This window comes from Schistocerca americana, chromosome X, assembly GCF_021461395.2.
Source record: "Schistocerca americana isolate TAMUIC-IGC-003095 chromosome X, iqSchAmer2.1, whole genome shotgun sequence".
Lineage (NCBI taxonomy): Eukaryota > Metazoa > Arthropoda > Insecta > Orthoptera > Acrididae > Schistocerca > Schistocerca americana.
The window spans coordinates 388,714,176-388,734,515 of record NC_060130.1 but is presented as its reverse complement, the minus strand read 5'-3'; positions in this window follow the sequence as shown (position 1 = coordinate 388,734,515).

The following is a 20,340-nucleotide window of genomic DNA, read 5'->3' as shown; positions in this document are numbered from 1 at the left end:
CTTACAAGGCACAAATGATAGATGATATACAGAGGATCCAACAAAGAGATGCGCGTTTCGTCACGGAATCGTTTAGTCAACGTGATAGCGTTACAGGGATGCCCAACAAACTCCAGTGGCAGACTTTGCAAGAGAGGCGTTGTGCATCACGGAAAGTTTTGCTACCGAAATATCGAGAGAGTATTTTACGAGAAGAGTCAGACAACATATTTGTTCCTCCCACATATGCCTCGCGAAATGACCTTAGCGAGAACATTTGAGAAATTAGAGCTAACGTAGATGCTTACCGACAATCATTCATTCCGCACGCCACTCGCGAATAGAACAGGAAGGAGAGATCGGTTACTGGTTGCAGAAGTAGCCTCCCCCACATACCGTCAGGTGGTTTCCGAATTACTGATGTAGATGTAGGGCGTTTGTTGGGGTAGACTCCATGGCGCCTTTTGATAGTCATGAAATGCCCTTACGTATTAGGAGGCAGCTGCTGGAGGACAAATTTCTACTGTAAAGTATGTGCTTCTCAAATCATTTTTTGCATTCAAAGCTGGAGGCCCTCGACTTAATCCACATCAAGCTCCTCATAGTGCACGCCCCCGTTCCGCCGTCCTTCCCTGGTAATTAGTCACAGAGCACGGGGTCGTCTGTCAAAAAAAAAGAAAAAGAAAACCCTCAGCAGACATTCCCTTCCTATTTACATGCACAATTACTCAGTCCTTTCCCACGAAGACCATACACATCTAGACGGCACGTCACTTACAGGTAACCCACTCTTGTATTGTGGCGTAATGTGTCAAGTGTACCAGAAAAGGTCGAACGTTTCCATAAGGAATTAATAGTAGCAAATAAAGTACGTAGTTGATGTAATACTTAACTTTAATCCATAATTGTAGAACATCGCTCTTGATGATACATGCTTCATATAATAAATATCAATTGAATACGGCGCCTTGCTAGGTCGTAGCAAATGACGTAGCTGAAGGCTATGCTAACTATCGTCTCGGCAAATGAGAGCTTATTTGTCAGTGATCCATCTCTGGCTAAGTCGGCTGTACAACTGGGGCGAGTGCTAGTAAGTCTCTCTAGACCTGCCGTGTGGTGGTGCTCGGTCTGCAATCACTGACAGTGGCGACACGCGGGTCCGACGTATACTAATGGACCGCGGCCGATTTAAAGGCTACCACCTAGCAAGCGTGGTGTCTGGCGGTGACACCACATTAGGAAACATTTTGCATTGCGTCAGCTGTGTAATTTACAGTTAGGCGATAGAATTCCTGTGGGTAAATGTCACTGCGGCATAGTTTGTAATGAAGAAGTTAGTACGTTCGCTGAACGAATCACAAAAAACGCCTTCTGAATTGTACTCTGCGGCTCCACAGATCGATTTTCATCAGTGGCAAGAGGACTATAACATATCTCAGTTATTAAGAGAGTAGCATTACTGTTTCAACTACGACCCACTTTGTTTACATTTGTGATGTCATGTGACCTACTTAATTGACCTAGTGGTATCATCATCCTTATCAGTGACGTCATCAGTGACGTCATAACGGTTATCAGTGACATCATAGTTAGTATCAGTGGTAAGAAGTGCTCTTTATTCCTCCCCATTCCTGACCATCCCTTCCCTACCCTTACCCCTTCCCTCCCCAACCCTCCTCATCTCCAGCCAATTATACAGTGTTAAAATCGAAGATAGCGGAAATAGGCCAATACATTAGTGGAAACTAAAAATCATATCCTCCATGCAATTATAAAGCTGTACAGCTTATCTCTAGCCAGTCATAGTGCATAATAAAGGAAAGCAGTAGCCCAATAGGTTATTTCCCTGTGTTAAGAATATGGTTCGGATTGCTGTTGTTCGGAATGATTGTAAGGCTCAAATCGTACTTACGGTCAATATTCTCACAAAATATCTCGTATTTTACTATAATTAAAGCATAAAAATCATTAAATATTGACGTTTGGTCATGTCATGGGAAACGCGCTGTTACTGGCTGACGTTGTGATGACGTCACAGACTAGGAGTAACACGAAGCTTTACGCGTGGTGCTGTAGCGTTAGCCGTAGTTCTTAGGTTTTTACGTACTTTTTCTCATAGTAATTTAGCTATTTAGTAATGCAAAATGCATTGACAGCTTTTAAGTAGCTATGAAAAGGAATTCTGTGAACGCTGATAGTGGAAACCTTCCGAAAATCGATGCCTTTATGCTCCACTCATTTAGAGTGGCGATATGTGCAAGGACAGACATTCTTTTCCCTGCTCCCTGCAACATCATTAAACCCGCTCGAAACTAAGGAATTTTGGATGGTTCAAATGGCTCTGAGCACTATGGGACTTAACATCTGAGGTCATCAGTCCCCTAGAACTTAGAACTAACTAAACCTAACTAACCTAAGGACATCACACACATCCATGCCCAAAGCAGGATTCGAACTTGCGACCGTAGCGGTCTCACGGTTCCAGACTGAAGCGCCTAGAACCCCTCGGCTGCACCGGCCGGCGGAATTTTGAAGTTTTGTAAATAGGTCCGTATGTTATATGTACATTGACGATTATCAGTCATGAAATGCGACCAAAGGCACAACAAAAGTATTCTTGGCAAATCTTGATGCTGATTTCGCTATACAAGACATTCAGCAGAGATACACTCAAAAGCATGGACTCTGTGGCGCAACGGATATCGGATGTATGTATGGATATGAAGAACTCAGGTTCGAATGCTATAAGAGTCATGTACTTTTAAAAGTGTTACACGAAAGATAAAAATAGCGTTAGCAAGAACTCATTGTAGCAATTGTTCCGATGGTGGGATGTATTGTATACAGCGTCAAATTAATCTTAGTCTGAGAAACTGGCAGGTGAGGATAAATGCATTTACTTTGCTTACAAACAAATACCTTTTTTTGGAAAGCATTGCTAGTATTGAAGATATCACCAGACTTCCGCAGTTACAACGAGATGTAGGACGATGAGGTTTTGTATGCGGACAGATATGAAGCATGTGCAATATGCAAGTAACACAAATGCAAGGGCTGTGCTGTTTGTGAGTGTAAACTAATGTCAGTGTCTGAAGCAGACTTAATTTCATTTTGCGTAAGATGATGAAACTTCAAAAACTTGAACAAGAAGGTCCTAACTGAATAGTATGAAGATAAAAGAATCATTGTTTTTAATAAAGTAAAATATGTGTGGTCACATTAACTAGAAACCATCTTTTTGAATATGACGTGTGTGACAGCTGTTGCAAATGAGAAAGCATGTAAACGCCGAAGGAAACACCATTATACTGTGTTTCGAAAGTCAAAATATTGTTGGAGGCAAGATTCAAACGAGAGCACTATAGATACCACATTTTAACAGTTGACAATAAACCATTTTACCAAACCGAGTTACCAATGATGTGCAAAAAATTAAGTATAACGATAACTTTTATCGACATGGTGGCATTTTGCCGGTACAGTGCAGCCAATTTTTACGCACATTTTCATTCTCTGAAACACTCAAAAACAATTTTTCAAGAGTTTTTATGGACATATTCGTACAGTGTGGTAATATATACCACTTGTAATCCATTCTCCGAAACGTAAATTCCGAAATGAGACATCACTATGAATTAGCTTTATGACAGTAGGAGCCGCGGGCTAGCCAGCGATGTCACAGACATCACATGACTCGAATGGAGCATTTAGCGGGTTTTCACATTATTTAAATTTCATTTCCGTTTTTACAAAAGAAATTCATGAAGGAAAAATGCATGTGATGAGCATAAAATGACATAATTATCCATCGAAGGCGATTTCCGGAAACAGTCAAATTCCCTGTCGTGTCGATGGAAAACTTAAAACCAGATCCCCACCCATGCACCATATCTCTAACCAGTCACAGAGTAGCATTAAAACCAAGACGATGGAAATAGACTAGTTGTTTTTTATACCCCATCCCCCTATCGTTTCCAACCAATTTGACAGTAGTTATAGAATGATGCTTAAAATGGTGTCAGATTGCGTTATTACTGTCATCCACATCATGCCACATCCATTATCCCCCACCTCCCCCTGTTTTAACTCCACCAGATCAAAACCCAGTATAAAAAAATCCAAGATGATGAAACCAGACTAATTGTGTGCTTTGTACCCTCCCTCTTCTCTTTTCCCAGGCAGTATTAAAATGATGCGCCACATATGCATAAAAACTAATTATGTAGCCTCAGTTTAAGGTAAAGTATACAGCCATTATAGTCATGACACTCAAATACCTCTGTCTCAATATTAAAGAGAAGCCAAGATCAACGTTATGCACTTACCCGCCTATGCCGTAATATTAAAATAATATAGGGTCAATATATAAAAATGACGTCTCTGTAATTTACGTAGAGATCGGTTGTGTGTTGTCTACACACTCCTCCTCCTGTTTCCAACCAATATTAAAATGATTTGCTACATATTTAATAAAAATACTACGTAACCCCAGATTGAACTCAAAGATGCATCCATTATTTTTGTGAAAGTTACATATCTCTGGATTAATATTAAAGAGAAGTCAAGGTTAAATTTATGCACAGACATACCTCTGACGTTACCTTAAAAGTATTCCAAGATCAAAGATACGCATTAAATAAATGAAAAGGCTTCTCTTTATATCAAAAAGTTTTGTGCTCTTTGTGTTCTTTCTGTATTCCATACATCAAAAATTACTGTACTACTTAAACACACCTGTTATAAAGTGATCATATTATCTCTCTGTTACTTCTGACTAATAATATTAAAGTGAAGCTAGTGTCAAAGTAATATGTTATTTACCCACACATACATAGCTCTCTTGGTGTTGGTGTGACATTAAAATGATTCCACTGTAAAAACATTGCATTATATATGAAAAATGACACTCACATGCAGACACACACACACACACACACACACACACACACACACACACACACTTCTCTGTATCTGTGATCAGTAATCAAGTCTTGTCAATTTTCTCAGAAACTGCAACAAATTTCCCATGAAGTTCCCCTCTTTACTTTCTCGTCAGTTAAATTCCTCACTATATCTAATCTCACATATGAGTTTGAAGACATCTGTCCATCAACGTGGCGTTATTGAATGTCGCCACCTGTTTCTGGGAAGTGGAGAGAGACGGTGGCATTCAGTGCATGTTTCAGCTATCCTGATTGACGCTGAACGGCACAGACACAGACGGACACTTGCTAACATTGTATTCAGAAATCGAAGCACACAGCTACTAGGAAGGGAAACCGAAAGAAAAAAATACGCTACATATGAAGTTTGTTATATGAAATATTTGCATGCAGTGTTTTAACTCACAAATGTTTTGCACTATATGAACAGTTGCAATGGATAACTGAGTCTTCATCGAAAAGGTGTATAATATAGATTATTTGTATTTGTATACTCAATTTTTTCTATATAAAATTAAATTACTGTGGATCATTAAATTTTTCCCATCAATACGATAAGAAAATGAGTTTAATAAAAACACTGAAACAGCCTTTTGTGGTTTATGTTGATATAGAATGCATATTGGATCCAGTCACTGGTTAAAATCATAGTAAAGACTATGGTTTTCTCCTGATCAGGATCATTTACATAGAACGTTAAGCACTACTTACTATTGTATCCCATAAACAATCATCCAGAATGTGTGTGTAAATGTACTCCTGTACTAACAAATTAAAATTTGCCAACATACCGTTACGTACAGAGCTCAAACATGTTCACATTTCGGAAACCACGATGAAGGTGTCTCCATAAACGTCTGTAGCATCCAGAATTCAGATTATGAATGGATGACATTAGAAGATAAGATGACAAAGAAGTTTGAGTTGCACCACTACATATTACAAAACCCTATAGCGACAGTGATCTATGATTATTACAGGTTCCTGATAATACAGATATACGTCATTTGTTTTATGAGTACATAAAGGAGTTGTTTGGTGTTAGTACGGTTCGTTATATTGCAATTTGTGAACGATAACTATTGTACTTTTATTCTCAGGAAAGTTTAGATGCACACTCAGTTGTCTGTGCCCAGCTTAAAGCAAACACCAGTGTAGTGCTTATTGGCAAAAACGACTTTGTAAAATTTACAAAGTTTAGTAATAAACTGAAACTGCCTTTCATGATTTATGCTGATATGGATCACACACTGGAACTAGTCACTGGTTTAGGTCATAGTAGTGACTCATGTCCGTCTTCCAGTCACACGCATTTGTGTAGACCATTCTATGCCACTTGCTATACGAGGTGTAATTGTAGTCCATGCAAGCAAACAGAGCTCTTTACATCTTTCATGCGACACCCAGTGTCGACGAAAACCGTCAGTTTGTTTAACATTACTAACAAAATGCTTTTTACAGCGTCATTTTTCATGCTCATTTGATAGAACGGTCCCGGATTAGTCTAGTGCAATACTTCTTTTATCGAAATGTATTAAACTGGCAGTAAACCTCGAAGGATAACCAGTACTCCAGCAGGGACAGCACTGACCAGCAGCCCTATTCTGCTTCATTTGGTCGCTCTGCAGATCGGGTCGGTAGGTGAGCTCATCGAGTGCTAAAGTTACCACAACCGAGCCTCCATGCAATTGCATAAGCCATTCGGTAGCGAGTTGGTATGGCTCCCGAGATATGGAGGTTGTGGTGTGCCCTGTTGCCATGTCTTGTCGCGCTAGCCATCAAAGTCAAGTTACCACAGCTGCTGGCATGCTCACCTGACGACTGCGCACCTGACTCGGCACAGTGCAGTTCGCAGCGCCCCGCACCTGAAGTGGCTAGCTGACACAACTATGAGGTGCTCAGTTGCCATAATTGTTTTCGAACAGTGTGTTTACAGTGAATAGTGTTGGTCATGTACAATATTAGTGGGAACGGTGGAAAAAATTACAAGGTTGGTACATTCACATTCCAGTGAAACTGAAATGGCTTCACATATTGCCATTGTGTGTCTGTTGTTTGTATGTGCTGTGTTTGAAACGAAAACAGGATGTAGTAAAACGCTTTATTATTCACGAGTTTCGACCAGTATGTCTTTCCATCTTCAGAATAACTACCTATGTTAAAAATTTGATGACTAATAAGCATTGTCCAACAGATTGAGTCATTTCATAACTTGCTAAACGAAAATACCTTCAGGTGCAAAGGGATGGCTGCAGCTCTTTGATGGACTCTCACGTGCGGCCGCAGTTCCCCAACAAAACTATGGACTACTATCCTGCTGAGTCAGTAACTCGCCAAAAAGGTGCTCTTGGGCATTTCAAAAGGGTTCATCTCGTCCTGCAAGTTGCGTTGGGAAATTACATGGCGCTGCATTTCCTTGAGCTGCCTTGCCTGCCTTTGTTGCTCTTGCCTCCTCCTTAACAATACCGTGCACAAGATGTCCACATCCAAGGTTCTCGGCTAAAATGCATGCATAGTAGCATTTATGAACTCACATTCCACTTGGATGCTTCTCAGTGTTTCTTCAATAAAACTTAAACATTACATCTACAACTAAAACTCACTGCATATTTCTAAAATAACAGATTGTCTCTGCAAAAAAATGGTTCAAATGGCTCTGAGCACTATGGGACTTAACTTCTAAGGTCATCAGTCCCCTAGAACTTAGAACTACTTAAGCCTAACTAACCTAAGGACATCACACACATCCATGCCCGAGGCAGGATTCGAACCTGCGACCGTAGCGGCCGCGCGGTTCCAGACTGTAGCGCCTTTAACCGCTTGGCCACCGCGGCCGGCATTGTCTCTGCAATCAAAGCACACCAAATGGAACGAATGGCCTTACTGACACCTAACTAATTCTCGCTACAGTAGCCGAAAAATCGGCAGATGGTCCAATCGATAACAGGCGTCAGTAGCGTGCAGAATAGCAACTTCGGCTACCGAATCGAAAATGAAATCACTACTGTTGCTAATATACAGAACCGAACGGCATGGACGATTCAGAATAGGGCTACTGGCCCATCCTGACTGCTACTGCTAAACATGCAGCGCTACCGAGACGCTGCTGGATTGCTGTTTATTCTTCGTGCCTTACTGTCCCTGTTACTACACTAATAGCACTCCGTCTGCAGGCCACAAGTGGCCCGTCGGGACCATCCGACCGCCGTGTCATCCTCTGTTGAGGATGCAGATAGGAAGGGCGTGTGGTCAGCACACCGCTCTTCCGGTCGTTATGATGGTTTTCTTTGACCGGAGCCGCTACTATTCAGTCGAGTAGCTCCTCCATTGGCATCACGTGGCTCAGTGCACCCCGAAAAATGGCAACAGCACATGGCGGATGGAAGGTCACCCATCCAAGTGCCGGCCACGCCAGACAGCGCTTAACTTCGGTGATCTCACGGGAACCGGTGTATCCGCTGCGGAAAGGCCGTTGCCTGTTACTACACTACTGGCCATTAAAATTGCTACACCAAGAAGAAATGCAGATGATAAATGGGTATTCATTCGACAAATATATCATACCAGAACTGACATGTGGTTACATTTTCACGCAATTTGGGTCCATAGATCCTGAGAAATCAGTACCCAGAACAACCACCTCTGCTCGTAACAACGGCCTTGATACGCCTGGGCATTGCGTCAAACAGAGCTTGGATGGCGTGTACAGGTACAGCTGCCCATGCAGCTTCAACACGATACCACAGTTCATCAAGAGTAGTGACTGGCGTATTGTGACGAGCCAGTTGCTCGGCCACCACTGACCAGCCGATTTCAATTGGTGAGAGATCTGGATAATGTGCTGGCCAGGGCAGCAGTCGAACATTTTCTGTATCCATAAAGGCCCGTACAGGACCTGCAACATGCGGTCGTGCATTATCCTGCTGAAATGTAGGGTTTCGCAGAGATCAAATGAAGGGTAGAGCCACGGGTCGTAACACAACTGAAATGTAACGTCCACTGTTCAAAGTGCCGTTAATGCAACAAGAGGTGACCGAGACTTGTAACCAATGGCACCCCATACCATCACGCCGGGTGATACGCCAGTATGGCGATGCCGAATACACGCATCCAATGTGCGTTCACCGGGATGACGCGAAACACGGATGCGAACAACATGATGCTTTAAACAGAACTTGGATTCATCCGAAAAAATGACGGTTTGCCATTCGTGCACCTAGGTTTGTCGTTGAGTACACCATCGCACGCGCTCCTGTCTGTGACGCAGCGTCAACAGTAACCGCAGCCATGGTCTCCGAGCTGATAGTCCATGCTTCTGCAAACGTTGTCGAACTGTTCGTGCAGATGGTTGTTGTCTTGCAAACGTCCCAATCTGTTGACTCACGGATCGAGACGTGGCTGCACGATCCGTTACAGCCATGCGGATAAGATGCCCATCATCTCGACTGCTAGTGATACGAGGCCGTTGGGATCCAGCACGGCGTTCCGTATTACCCTCCTGAACCCACCGATTCCATATTCTGCTAACAGTCATTGGATCTCGACCAACGCGAGCAGCAATGTCGCGATACGATAAGCCGCAATCGCGATACGCTACAATCCGACCTTTATCAAAGTCGGAAACATGATGGTACGCATTTCTCCTTCTTACACGAGGCATCACAACAACGTTTCACCAGGCAACGCCGGTCAACTACTGTTTGTGTATGAGAAATCGCTTGGAAACATTCCTCATGTCAGCACGTTGTAGGTGTCGCCACCGGCGCCAACCTTGTGTGAATGCTTTGGAAAGCGAATTATTTGCGCATCACAGCATCTTGTTCCTGTCGGTTAAATTTCACGTCTCTAGCACGTCATCTTCGTGGTGTATCAGTTTTAATGGCCAAAACTGTACATAACTACACAAACGAATATTGAACTAGACAGATTCGTGAGCGATTGATCGAAGAGGGATGTATATGTCAGTTTCTCAAGCAATTTTTTTTTAATGGGAAACAAATCGACGCTTTCTGTTGACAGTGGGTGTCGCATGAAAGACATGGTGAGCAGTAATTGCCTTTGCTGACTCCAGCTACACAATGCAAAAGCGAAATGGGAGGTATCTGCCAAAACACCAGAGAAAATGTGCCTGACGACTCTTAGCAGAGACACGCAGTATACACTGCAACTAGAGTCAGGAATATTTCCAGTTTAAGTTATATAGAGGCACTGAGTGCATGGAACGGTTTACTGAACAGCTCTATGCAATTGCTAATACTATGAACCACTTTTTGTTAGAACATAAACAGATGATATTAAGCCCCATGGTAGAATCGGTATTTTTTTCCGCAAAATCCTTTTACATTTGCGAAAAATACCTTGCTGAAAACGATTTAAAGCACCAGGATCATTGTGATTTCAAAGGCGCATACAGAAGTGCAGCACCTTCCAGCTGCAGTGAATTAGAGACATCACTATATTGTGCCCGTCGTGTTATACAATATGAGCAATTACGATGGGCATTTCTTGATCACAAACACATGCGAACAAGTAGTGGTAGACGAGAATTAAGAAGAAGGTAATCTAAAACCCGGTCTCCTTTCTATTATGCCATCGAATATGGATAAATATAAATCTTTCACAAAGGGTGTTCAAGTAATGGGTCAGGAGAAGAGATGCAATATAAATTACCGATTTCTTGGTTCAATAGCTGTCTGATGCGTTCCCTTGAAAAGTGTAGATTTTACCTGAAACCAGAAGAACTCAAGTTAATGAAGGCATAATTTCCAGTTGATCACGAGTTCAATTTAGGTGACTAGTAGGGAATTTCTCAATATGAATACGTAAACAATGAATCGATTCTTCTGGAAGATCGCCTACACTCACTCAAAAAGCTTAAGAGTTTGGTAACAGGTGAAACAATAACAGAGGCTAAGTACCAAAGAGCGTGCAGGGTATGGAACGCAATCAAATATGTGGATAAAACAAATCCTAGGTTAAGATCGCTAAGGCTCCTTTATTTGATAACCAGTTTTAGCTCATTGACAATCCTTCAGAAGATCTAAAATACAGCAAATTGCATAACAGAAATGAACTTCAGTGTAGTACATTTTATATGTAAATTTCCGTTCTATGATTTGTACCAATAAATTTATAAAAATTTTGTTATTTGCTTCTGTGTATACCAGAAACCAGGCAATACACATCGTCGTAATCGGTTCAGCTGAATCGCTCTTAACGTGACGTACAAACTAAAGTGATGGTACACAGTCTACCACTAGCCAAAAAAAAAATGGTTCAAATGGCTCTGAGCACTATGGGACTCAACATCTTAGGTCATAAGTCCCCTAGAACTTAGAACTACTTAAACCTAACTAACCTAAGGACATCACACACACCCATGCCCGAGGCAGGATTCGAACCTGCGACCGCAGCAGTCCCGCGGTTCCGGACTGCAGCGCCAGAACCGCTGACTGACTGCCGTCATACTCGCAATGCTACAAAAACAGGGAAGTAGCTGTATGATGACGGTCATGCAGCTACTTCCTTTTCCTGTAGCCTTGCGAGTGACACACATTGCTACTGATAGACTGTGTGTAACCACAACAACCTCCTTTAGTTTGAAGACGACGATAAGAGCTATTAAACTGAGCAGAGTATGAAGATGCGTTATGCCCGGTGGCTGGTATACATGGAATCAAATAACAATTGGTGTGTATGATAGAATGGAAGTTAGGTATAAAATTTACAACGCTAGTGTACATTTACGCAATTTAAAGATAGCTCGTCGATGAGCTGAAACTAGTTATCAAATAAAGAAGTTGTAGTAATCCTGACATAGGATTTTTTTATCCTCATATTTTAACGCAACAGATCGCATATCTTCCAATCTGATAATGTCAAATAACAACGGAAACCATTCAATTGTAAGACATTCGGAGATACTCTGATTTACATTTGAAAATTGATGTTCTGCTCCTTGCTGACGTATTCCAAAACTTTCACGGTCTTTGCCTCAACGCATATGAGCTGGTCCTGAGCTATGTTGCTTCACCTGGTTTGACGTGTGACACTCTGTTCAAAATTACCCGAGAGGAGTTACAGCTAATGAGCGATATCAAACAACTCTAGTTTGCAGAGTGAGGCATCATAGGTGGAATTGTTCATTGTTCTTGCAGATATGAGTTGCCAACACTAGATATATGTTCAGTTATGATGACAACATCGATGAATCTTAAATTATATATCTTCACATGAAGAACCTACATAGCCGATTGATGTCACATTATCTTACAATATTTAATTTTGAATAGTTTCCTTCAGGCAGCATCAGTGTTTTCGATGTGGAAAAGGTAGCACACAATTCGAATACAAGGTATATACTGGTACTACGTCTGAAGGTATTCACGGTACACATTCAGATTCATTCTTATGTCTGGAGAAAAATGGTGCCACCATCAGACAGTAAAAAACCAAAGACACTGTTTTCAGCCCAGAAGGACAAGAGAAATTATATCATTCATTATAGAAAACTAAAACAATGTTCGAAAAACAAAAAATAAATTCTGTTGAAAAAGATTCATTCAGTCTTGTCGTTTAGGCAAGCTCTCTGGATGAAGCAATACATTGAGATTGACGCATAAAATGGCATGAGTGCACAAAATAAGTTTGAAAAAAAATTTTTCGAACGCATTAACAATACCGTATTCTGCAACACCATGCAAAATATGCGAAATATGTGGGGCATTAGACTCGCAGCATCATGGGAGGGCTGATTTGGAGCGGCTTCATCAATTGCAAAACCTAATTTTCACACCTGCGTCATTTTTAAAGAAAATAATGTTGTCATCGAACTCAGCAGACTAAATACACTCCTGGAAATTGAAATAAGAACACCGTGAATTCATTGTCCCAGGAAGGGGAAACTTTATTGACACATTCCTGGGGTCAGATACATCACATGATCACACTGACAGAACCACAGGCACATAAACACAGGCAACAGAGCATGCACAATGTCGGCACTAGTACAGTGTATATCCACCTTTCGCAGCAATGCAGGCTGCTATCCTCCCATGGAGACGATCGTAGAGATGGTGGATGTAGTCCTGTGGAACGGCTTGCCATGCCATTTCCACCTGGCGCCTCAGTTGGACCAGCGTTCGTGCTGGACGTGCAGACCGCGTGAGACGACGCTTCATCCAGTCCCAAACATGCTCAATGGGGGACAGAGCCGGAGATCTTGCTGGCCAGGGTAGTTGACTTACACCTTCTAGAGCACGTTGGGTGGCACGGGATACATGCGGACGTGCATTGTCCTGTTGGAACAGCAAGTTCCCGTGCCGGTCTAGGAATGGTAGAACGATGGGTTCGATGACAGTTTCGATGTACCGTGCACTATTCAGTGTCCCCTCGACGATCACCAGTGGTGTACGGCCAGTGTAGGAGATCGCTCCCCACACCATGATGCCGGGTGTTGGCCCTGTGTGCCTCGGTCGTATGCAGTCCTGATTGTGGCGCTCACCTGCACGGCGCCAAACACGCATACGACCATCATTGGCACCAAGGCAGAAGCGACTCTCATCGCTGAAGACGACATGTCTCCATTCGTCCCTCCATTCACGCCTGTCGCGACACCACTGGAGGCGGGCTGCACGATGTTGGGGCGTGAGCGGAAGACGGCCTAACGGTGTGCGGGACCGTAGCCCAGCTTCATGGAGACGGTTGCGAATGGTCCTCGCCGATACCCCAGGAGCAACAGTGTCCCTAATTTGCTGGGAAGTGGCGGTGCGGTCCCCTACGGCACTGCGTAGGATCCTACGGTCTTGGCGTGCATCCGTGCGTCGCTGCGGTCCGGTCCCAGGTCGACGGGCACGTGCACCTTCCGCCGACCACTGGCGACAACATCGATGTACTGTGGAGACCTCACGCCCCACGTGTTGAGCAATTCGGCGGTACGTCCACCCGGCCTCCCGCATGCCCACTATACGCCCTCGCTCAAAGTCCGTCAACTGCACATACGGTTCACGTCCACGCTGTCGCGGCATGCTACCAGTGTTAAAGACTGCGATGGAGCTCCGTATGCCACGGCAAACTGGCTGACACTGACGGGGGCGGTGCACAAATGCTGCGCAGCTAGCGCCATTCGACGGCCAACACCGCGGTTCCTGGTGTGTCCGCTGTGCCGTGCGTGTGATCATTGCTTGTACAGCCCTCTCGCAGTGTCCGGAGCAAGTATGGTGGGTCTGACACACCGGTGTCAATGTGTTCCTTTTTCCATTTCCAGGAGTGTACCTTCTTCGATAAACCATTTGTAGATGGAATGGCGATTTTAATCATTTCAAAAGAGTTCCTTTTCAATGCAGAGTCTGGGTGCAGAACACGCAGCGGATATGGGTGAAAACTGTGAGACTTCTGACAAGAAATTATTTGGGATGTTTGAACCCATAATGACTGAGTATTACGCCTGTAGGTAACCGATTTTTAGAAGCTGAATTCTCGCAAACCCATTCTACACTATCTTCACTGATTTTAACTCGTTTTGTAGGTGGTTCACCGATAATTTATAATAATTTATAATTAGATATAATGTACCACTTCACTTACACTAAAGTTGACGACAAATATGACACAGACGATCCACAAACTTCAGGTGCTCTTCTACTTCTGCAGTTTCTGCTGTTGTTGCTACTTGTCGACTAGGAGGAAGAGGATAACAGCTCACAAATTGTCCACAGCTCTCTAATACTGAATAAGAAAACATGCATGAGTTATCAGTAATATTTTTAATAGTCATATGCATATTATATAGTTATCAGAATGTTAATAATAATATACATATTTGTAAATTTTACATTTTTCGGTTGTGGAGGACCTAAAACGCTTCACAATAAGCTCATTTCAGAGCCTGAAGGCGTTGAATAAACCACGATTATTTGACTGAGTTTTCTTTAAAAACCGTTAAAGTTCCAACGTATATCAAAGAACACACATTAAAAAAAGTTTTACATCACCTCGGTTCCGAGAGTTCCGGAACATGTACAAAAATTTGTAATAGATATCAACATAAACATCATTTCCCCCCTTTTCATTGCTCATGAAAACCACACATTGCATGTTGTACCACCATACAGCGAGACCTTCAGAGGTGGTGGTCCAGATTGCTGTACACACCGGTGCCTCTAATACCCAGTAGCACGTCCTCTTTCATTGATGCATGCCTGTATTCGTCGTGGCATACTATCCACAAGTTCATCAAGGCACTGTTTGTCCAGATTGTCCCACTCCTCAACGGCGATGCGGCGTAGATCCCTCAGAGTGGTGTGGTTGGTGGATCACGACGTCCGTAAATAGCCCTTTTCAATCTATTCAGGCACGTTGGATAGGGTTCATGTCTGGAGAACACGCTGGCCACTCTAGTCTAGCGATTTCGTTATCCTGAAGGAAGTCATTCAGAAGATGTGCACGACGGGGGTGAATCGTCGTCCATAAAGACGAATACCTCGCCAATATGCTGCCGATATGGTTGCACTATCGGTCGGAGGATGGCATTCGCGTATCATACAGCCGATACGGCGCTTTCCATGACCACTAGCGGCGTACGTAGGCCCCACATAATGCCACCCCAAAACAGAAGGGAACCCCAGCCTTACTGCACTCGCTGGACAGCGTGTCTAAGGCGTTCAGCCTGACCGGGTTGCCTCCAAACACGTCTCCGACGATTGCCTGGTTGAAGGCATATGCGACATTCATCGGTGAAGAGAACGTGTTGCCAATCCTGAGCGGTCCATTCGGCATGTTGTTGGGCCCATCTGCACCGCGCTGCATGGTGTCGTGGTTGCAAAGATGGACCACACCATGGACGTCGGGAGTGAAGTTGTGCATCACGCAGCCTATTGCGGATAGTTTGAGTCTTAACACGACGTTCTACGGCTGCGCGAAAAGCGTTCTTCAACAAGGTGGCGTTGCTGTCAGGGTTCCTTCGAGCCGTAATCCGCAGGTAGTGGTCATCCACTGCAGTAGTAGCCCTTGGGCGGCTTGAGCGAGGCATGTTGCCTCCGTCTAATAGGCGCTGCTGGTGCATGGTTGTTTACACCTTTGGACCGGTTTAGTGATATATCTGAACAGTCAAAGAGACTGTGTCTGTGATACAATATCCACAATCAACGTCTATCTTCAGGAGTTCTGAGAAACGGTGTGATGCAAATTTTTTTTTTTGATATGTGTATTAATTCCGCAATAGCTATAAGTGCGGCTTGTATCACACACAACCCGAAAAGAAACAAGTTCATCAGATACCAAAAAATATCTATGTCCGAAAGTAGGATCTCTGAATAATTGACACACGTGAACTACCGGCTACTTCACCACTCATCAGATAAAACTTTCTCCTAACACAGACTAACACAGCCTCCAGCGGCGTCAGAACCTAGACTCCCCTCCAAATCGCCGCTGTTCTCGCAGGAACCCTCCGTCAAGCACTACTTAAGTCAGCTAAACGGCTGAAGGCGAAAATTGCTTAAATTATTAATTTTAACCTTTTATACACATAGGATACATGAAATCATACGGAAACTTTCTGAGAAACATTATGCTTCTATCAGTTTTCTGTTATCTACCATAATTCATTTCCAAACAGTAATTTCAATCGTTTTCTTCTGTTTTCGGATTTATAAGTGTAAATATTAGAAAACGGTTTAAATTATACATTAAATGATTTTCTATATACCTTAAGTTTATAGTACTGCCGATACTTTTAATAATTCTCTACTTACATTGTAAAAAAACTTGTTTTTAACTCTGCGAAATCGAATTTTCCACCTTTATTTTAAATATGTTTTTTTTTTTATTGAGTTTCGATTACCCCAGAAGGAAGCGGACTGGCAGCAGCTTAGTACGGCGCTCTTCAGCCTACAGAATTACTTTGAAAAAGATGAAGATAATAAATAATAAAAGCTTGCGATAAAATCGGTAAATTAAATGGTAAAATGGCGGATTAACTATGTTTTTTTTTCCTTTATTAATTTCGATTCCCCCCTAAAGGAGCGGGCTGGCAGCAGCTTAGTACGCTGCTCTTCAGCCTACAGGCTTTTTAAAACGTAAGAAGATGATAAGAAACAATAAAAGCAGGCGATAAAACGGTGACTTACATTGGAAAACGGCGGAAAATTGTGGAAAGTTAAAACATAAAACAAAGGGTTGGCAATGCTAATAAAATACACAAGAAGCAGACAGGTAAAATAGTCGACAGACAATTAAAAAACATGGCGACAGTCTGGTTTCTGTTCGCAAGAGATATAAAAATTACACCCAGCGACAGTATGATTTCCGTTCGCAACACTTCGGAAAAGACACACAACACTGAACACACACTGTAAACACTGCACTAAAATGTCAGCACAAAGATGATACACCATAGCCAAGGGAAGATGGGGGGGGGGGGGGGGGGGACCTGGACAGATGAGGGGGAAAACAAGGAGGGAGGAGAGGAAAAACGAAAGGGGGGTATTTTTTTTTCTTTACTGTAATTTTCATACCTATAGAGATTCATAGGTAGGCTGGCAGCAGCATCGTACGCTGCTCTTCAGCCTTCGATCTTTCAATGAGAAAAAACATTAAGAAGATACATAATAGATAGAGTGACAGGTAAAGAACAGTAGACACACAAAAATACAAAACACGGAGCCATTCACACTCGACGTAAATTACACTGAAACACGTTGGCACGGTGCACAAACACTGATGATTCGATGGCACAGGTGAACGTAAGAGTGCGACGGTGAACACTAACATAAACATGACGGCACACACACGAGAAACTGATGGCGATGATCTCTGGCGCGCGAATGTCCACATAACGTGTGCGAGTCCGGGGACCTGCCAAGAGGAGAAGAGGGGTGAGAGGGAGGGAGAGGGGAGAGCAAAGATGCCAATGGCAGAGGAGATGGGAGGAGGAGTAGAGGGACGGGGGTAGGGGAAGCCCAGGGGAGGAGCGGGGAGAAAGAGAGGAGGGAGGGAAGGGGGAGAGAAGGGAGAGAGGGTGCCGAAAGGAAACAAACACAGGAAGAGGGAGGGAGGATCAAAGTTGGTAGGAGGGGTAGATGGAGGGGAGGAGGGCATCAACAGGGAGGTGGAGCTGGCGGAAGCCACCTTGGGAGAGGGTGTGGAGAGTGGAGAGATGGAGAGCAGGTGGGACATGGAAGTAAAGGCCCGGCAGTGGACGGGGGTGGGAAAGGATGGAAGAGACAAACGGGTGAGGAGGATCGAGTTTGCGGGAGGTGTTGAGGATCCGTATCCGTTCGAGGAAAAGGAGGAGGTGGGGGAAGGGAATTAGGTCGTACAGAATCCACGTGGGGGAGGGGAGATGTATGCGATAGGCGAGGCGAAGAGCATGGCGTTCCACGATCTGAAGGGATTTGTAAAAGGTAGGGGGAGCGGAGATCCAGGCAGTGTGGGTGTAGCAAAGGATAGGGCGAATGAGGGATTTATAGGTATGGAGGACGGTAGAGGGGTCCAGACCCCAAGTGTGGCCGGAGAGGAGTTTGAGGAGACAGAGGTAGGAGCGTGCCTTGGCTTGGATCGTCCAGAGGTGGGGGGTCCAGGAGAGGCGACGGTCATGGGTGACAACAAGGTACTTAAGGGAGGGGGTGAGGGCGATAGGGCGGCCATAGATGGTGATGTAGAAATCGAGGAGGCCTACTATGATCGCCTGGGATTTGGCAGGATTGGCCTTAAGCAACCACCGGTTGCTCCAAGTGGTGAACCGGTCAAGATGGGATTGGAGAAGGTGTTGGGAGTGCTGCAGGGTGGGGGCAAGGACAAGGAAGGCAGTGTCATCGGCGTACTGGAGAAGGTGAATGTCCGCCGTATACAAGAGGTACAGAAGAGGGGAGTGAACGGAGCCCTGGGGCACACTGGCGGAGGCGAAAAAGGTGTAGGAATCCATGTTGTGGATGGTGACTTAGGAAGGACGGTGGTAAAGAAAGGAGCCGATCAGACGGACGTAGTTAATAGGAAGGGCGAAGGTTTGGAGCATGAAGAGGAGACTGGAATGCCACACGCAGTCATAGGCTCGCTCAAGGTCAAGGGAGAGGAAGATAGCGGAACGACGGGAATTAAGCTGTTTGGAGAGGAGATGAGTGAGGTGAAGGAGAAGGTCATCGGAAGAGAAGGACGGCCGAAAGCCACACTGGGTAATAGGAAGGAGGTGGTGCTGGCGGAGATGCTGGTGGATACGTTGGTTGAGGATGGATTCCAGGACCTTGCTGAAGACCGAGGTAAGGCTGATGGGACAGTAGGAGGAGACAGTGGATGGCGGTTTACCGGGCTTAAGGAACATCAGGATACGGGAGGTTTTCCACAGGTCGGGGTAGTAGCCGGTGGACAGGACTACATTGTAGAGCCTGGCCAGGGTGGAGAGGAAAGAGGCAGGAGCTTCACGAAGGTGACGATAAGCGACACGATCGTGACCAGGAGCGGTGTTGCGTTTCGTGCAGAGTGTAGCGATGAGATCCTGTGTAATGATAGGGGCATTGACTGGGGGGGGGGGGGGGAGGTTAACTATGCGAATAATTTCAGTATATGTACTACCACAGCCGGATACAGTTGTACGGGATGTATCCGTCTTTTCCACTTCAAATGTGCCTACTGACTGTTCAGTGACGCATATGGTAAAACATTTATTAATTTTGGGGTAAGATTTAATTTAGCAGTGGACGCAAAAACCGTCCATGAGAAGCGAGCAGCCATTGTGCTGCCCAACGGAAGCGTTTTCCCGGTCACGAGGTCACCTTAGCAGCCGGTGGGAGTCCAGAGACAACGCCATCTGTGGAGCATAGTGTGAAACTGACCCTCAATGTGGTACTGTCAAGCTGATTTCAGCTGTCAACACGAATATGACATGATCTTAGCCACCGCCTGTGTGTCCACGGTCTCGTGTTTGTGATCTCAAAGTGTCCCTTCCCTTTACAATAGCCTGTCGTATCACATCTTGGCGATATTTGACTGTTATGATCACCTTTGCACGTAGTATGGTTCTTTAGTGGGTACAGATGGGAGGAACAGATACTGTTCATGAGAAGAGAATTCAGATATTAAATTAGTTTATATCTAATATAAAAAAATGGCTCCAAGCACTATGAGACTTAACATCTGATGTCATCAGTCCCCTAGACTTAGAACTACTTAAACCTAACTAACCTAATGACATCACACACATCCATGTCCGAGGCAGGATTCGAACTTGCGACCGCAGCAGCAGCGCGGTTCCGGACTGAAGTGCCTCATCTAATATCAAGTAGTAAGCCTAATACAAAACTTTGTTGCTGTAGTTCAAAAATGGCTCTGAGCACTATGCGACTTAACTTCGGAGGTCATCGGTCGCCTAGAACTTAGAACTAATTAAACCTAACTAACCTAAGGACATCACACACATCCATGC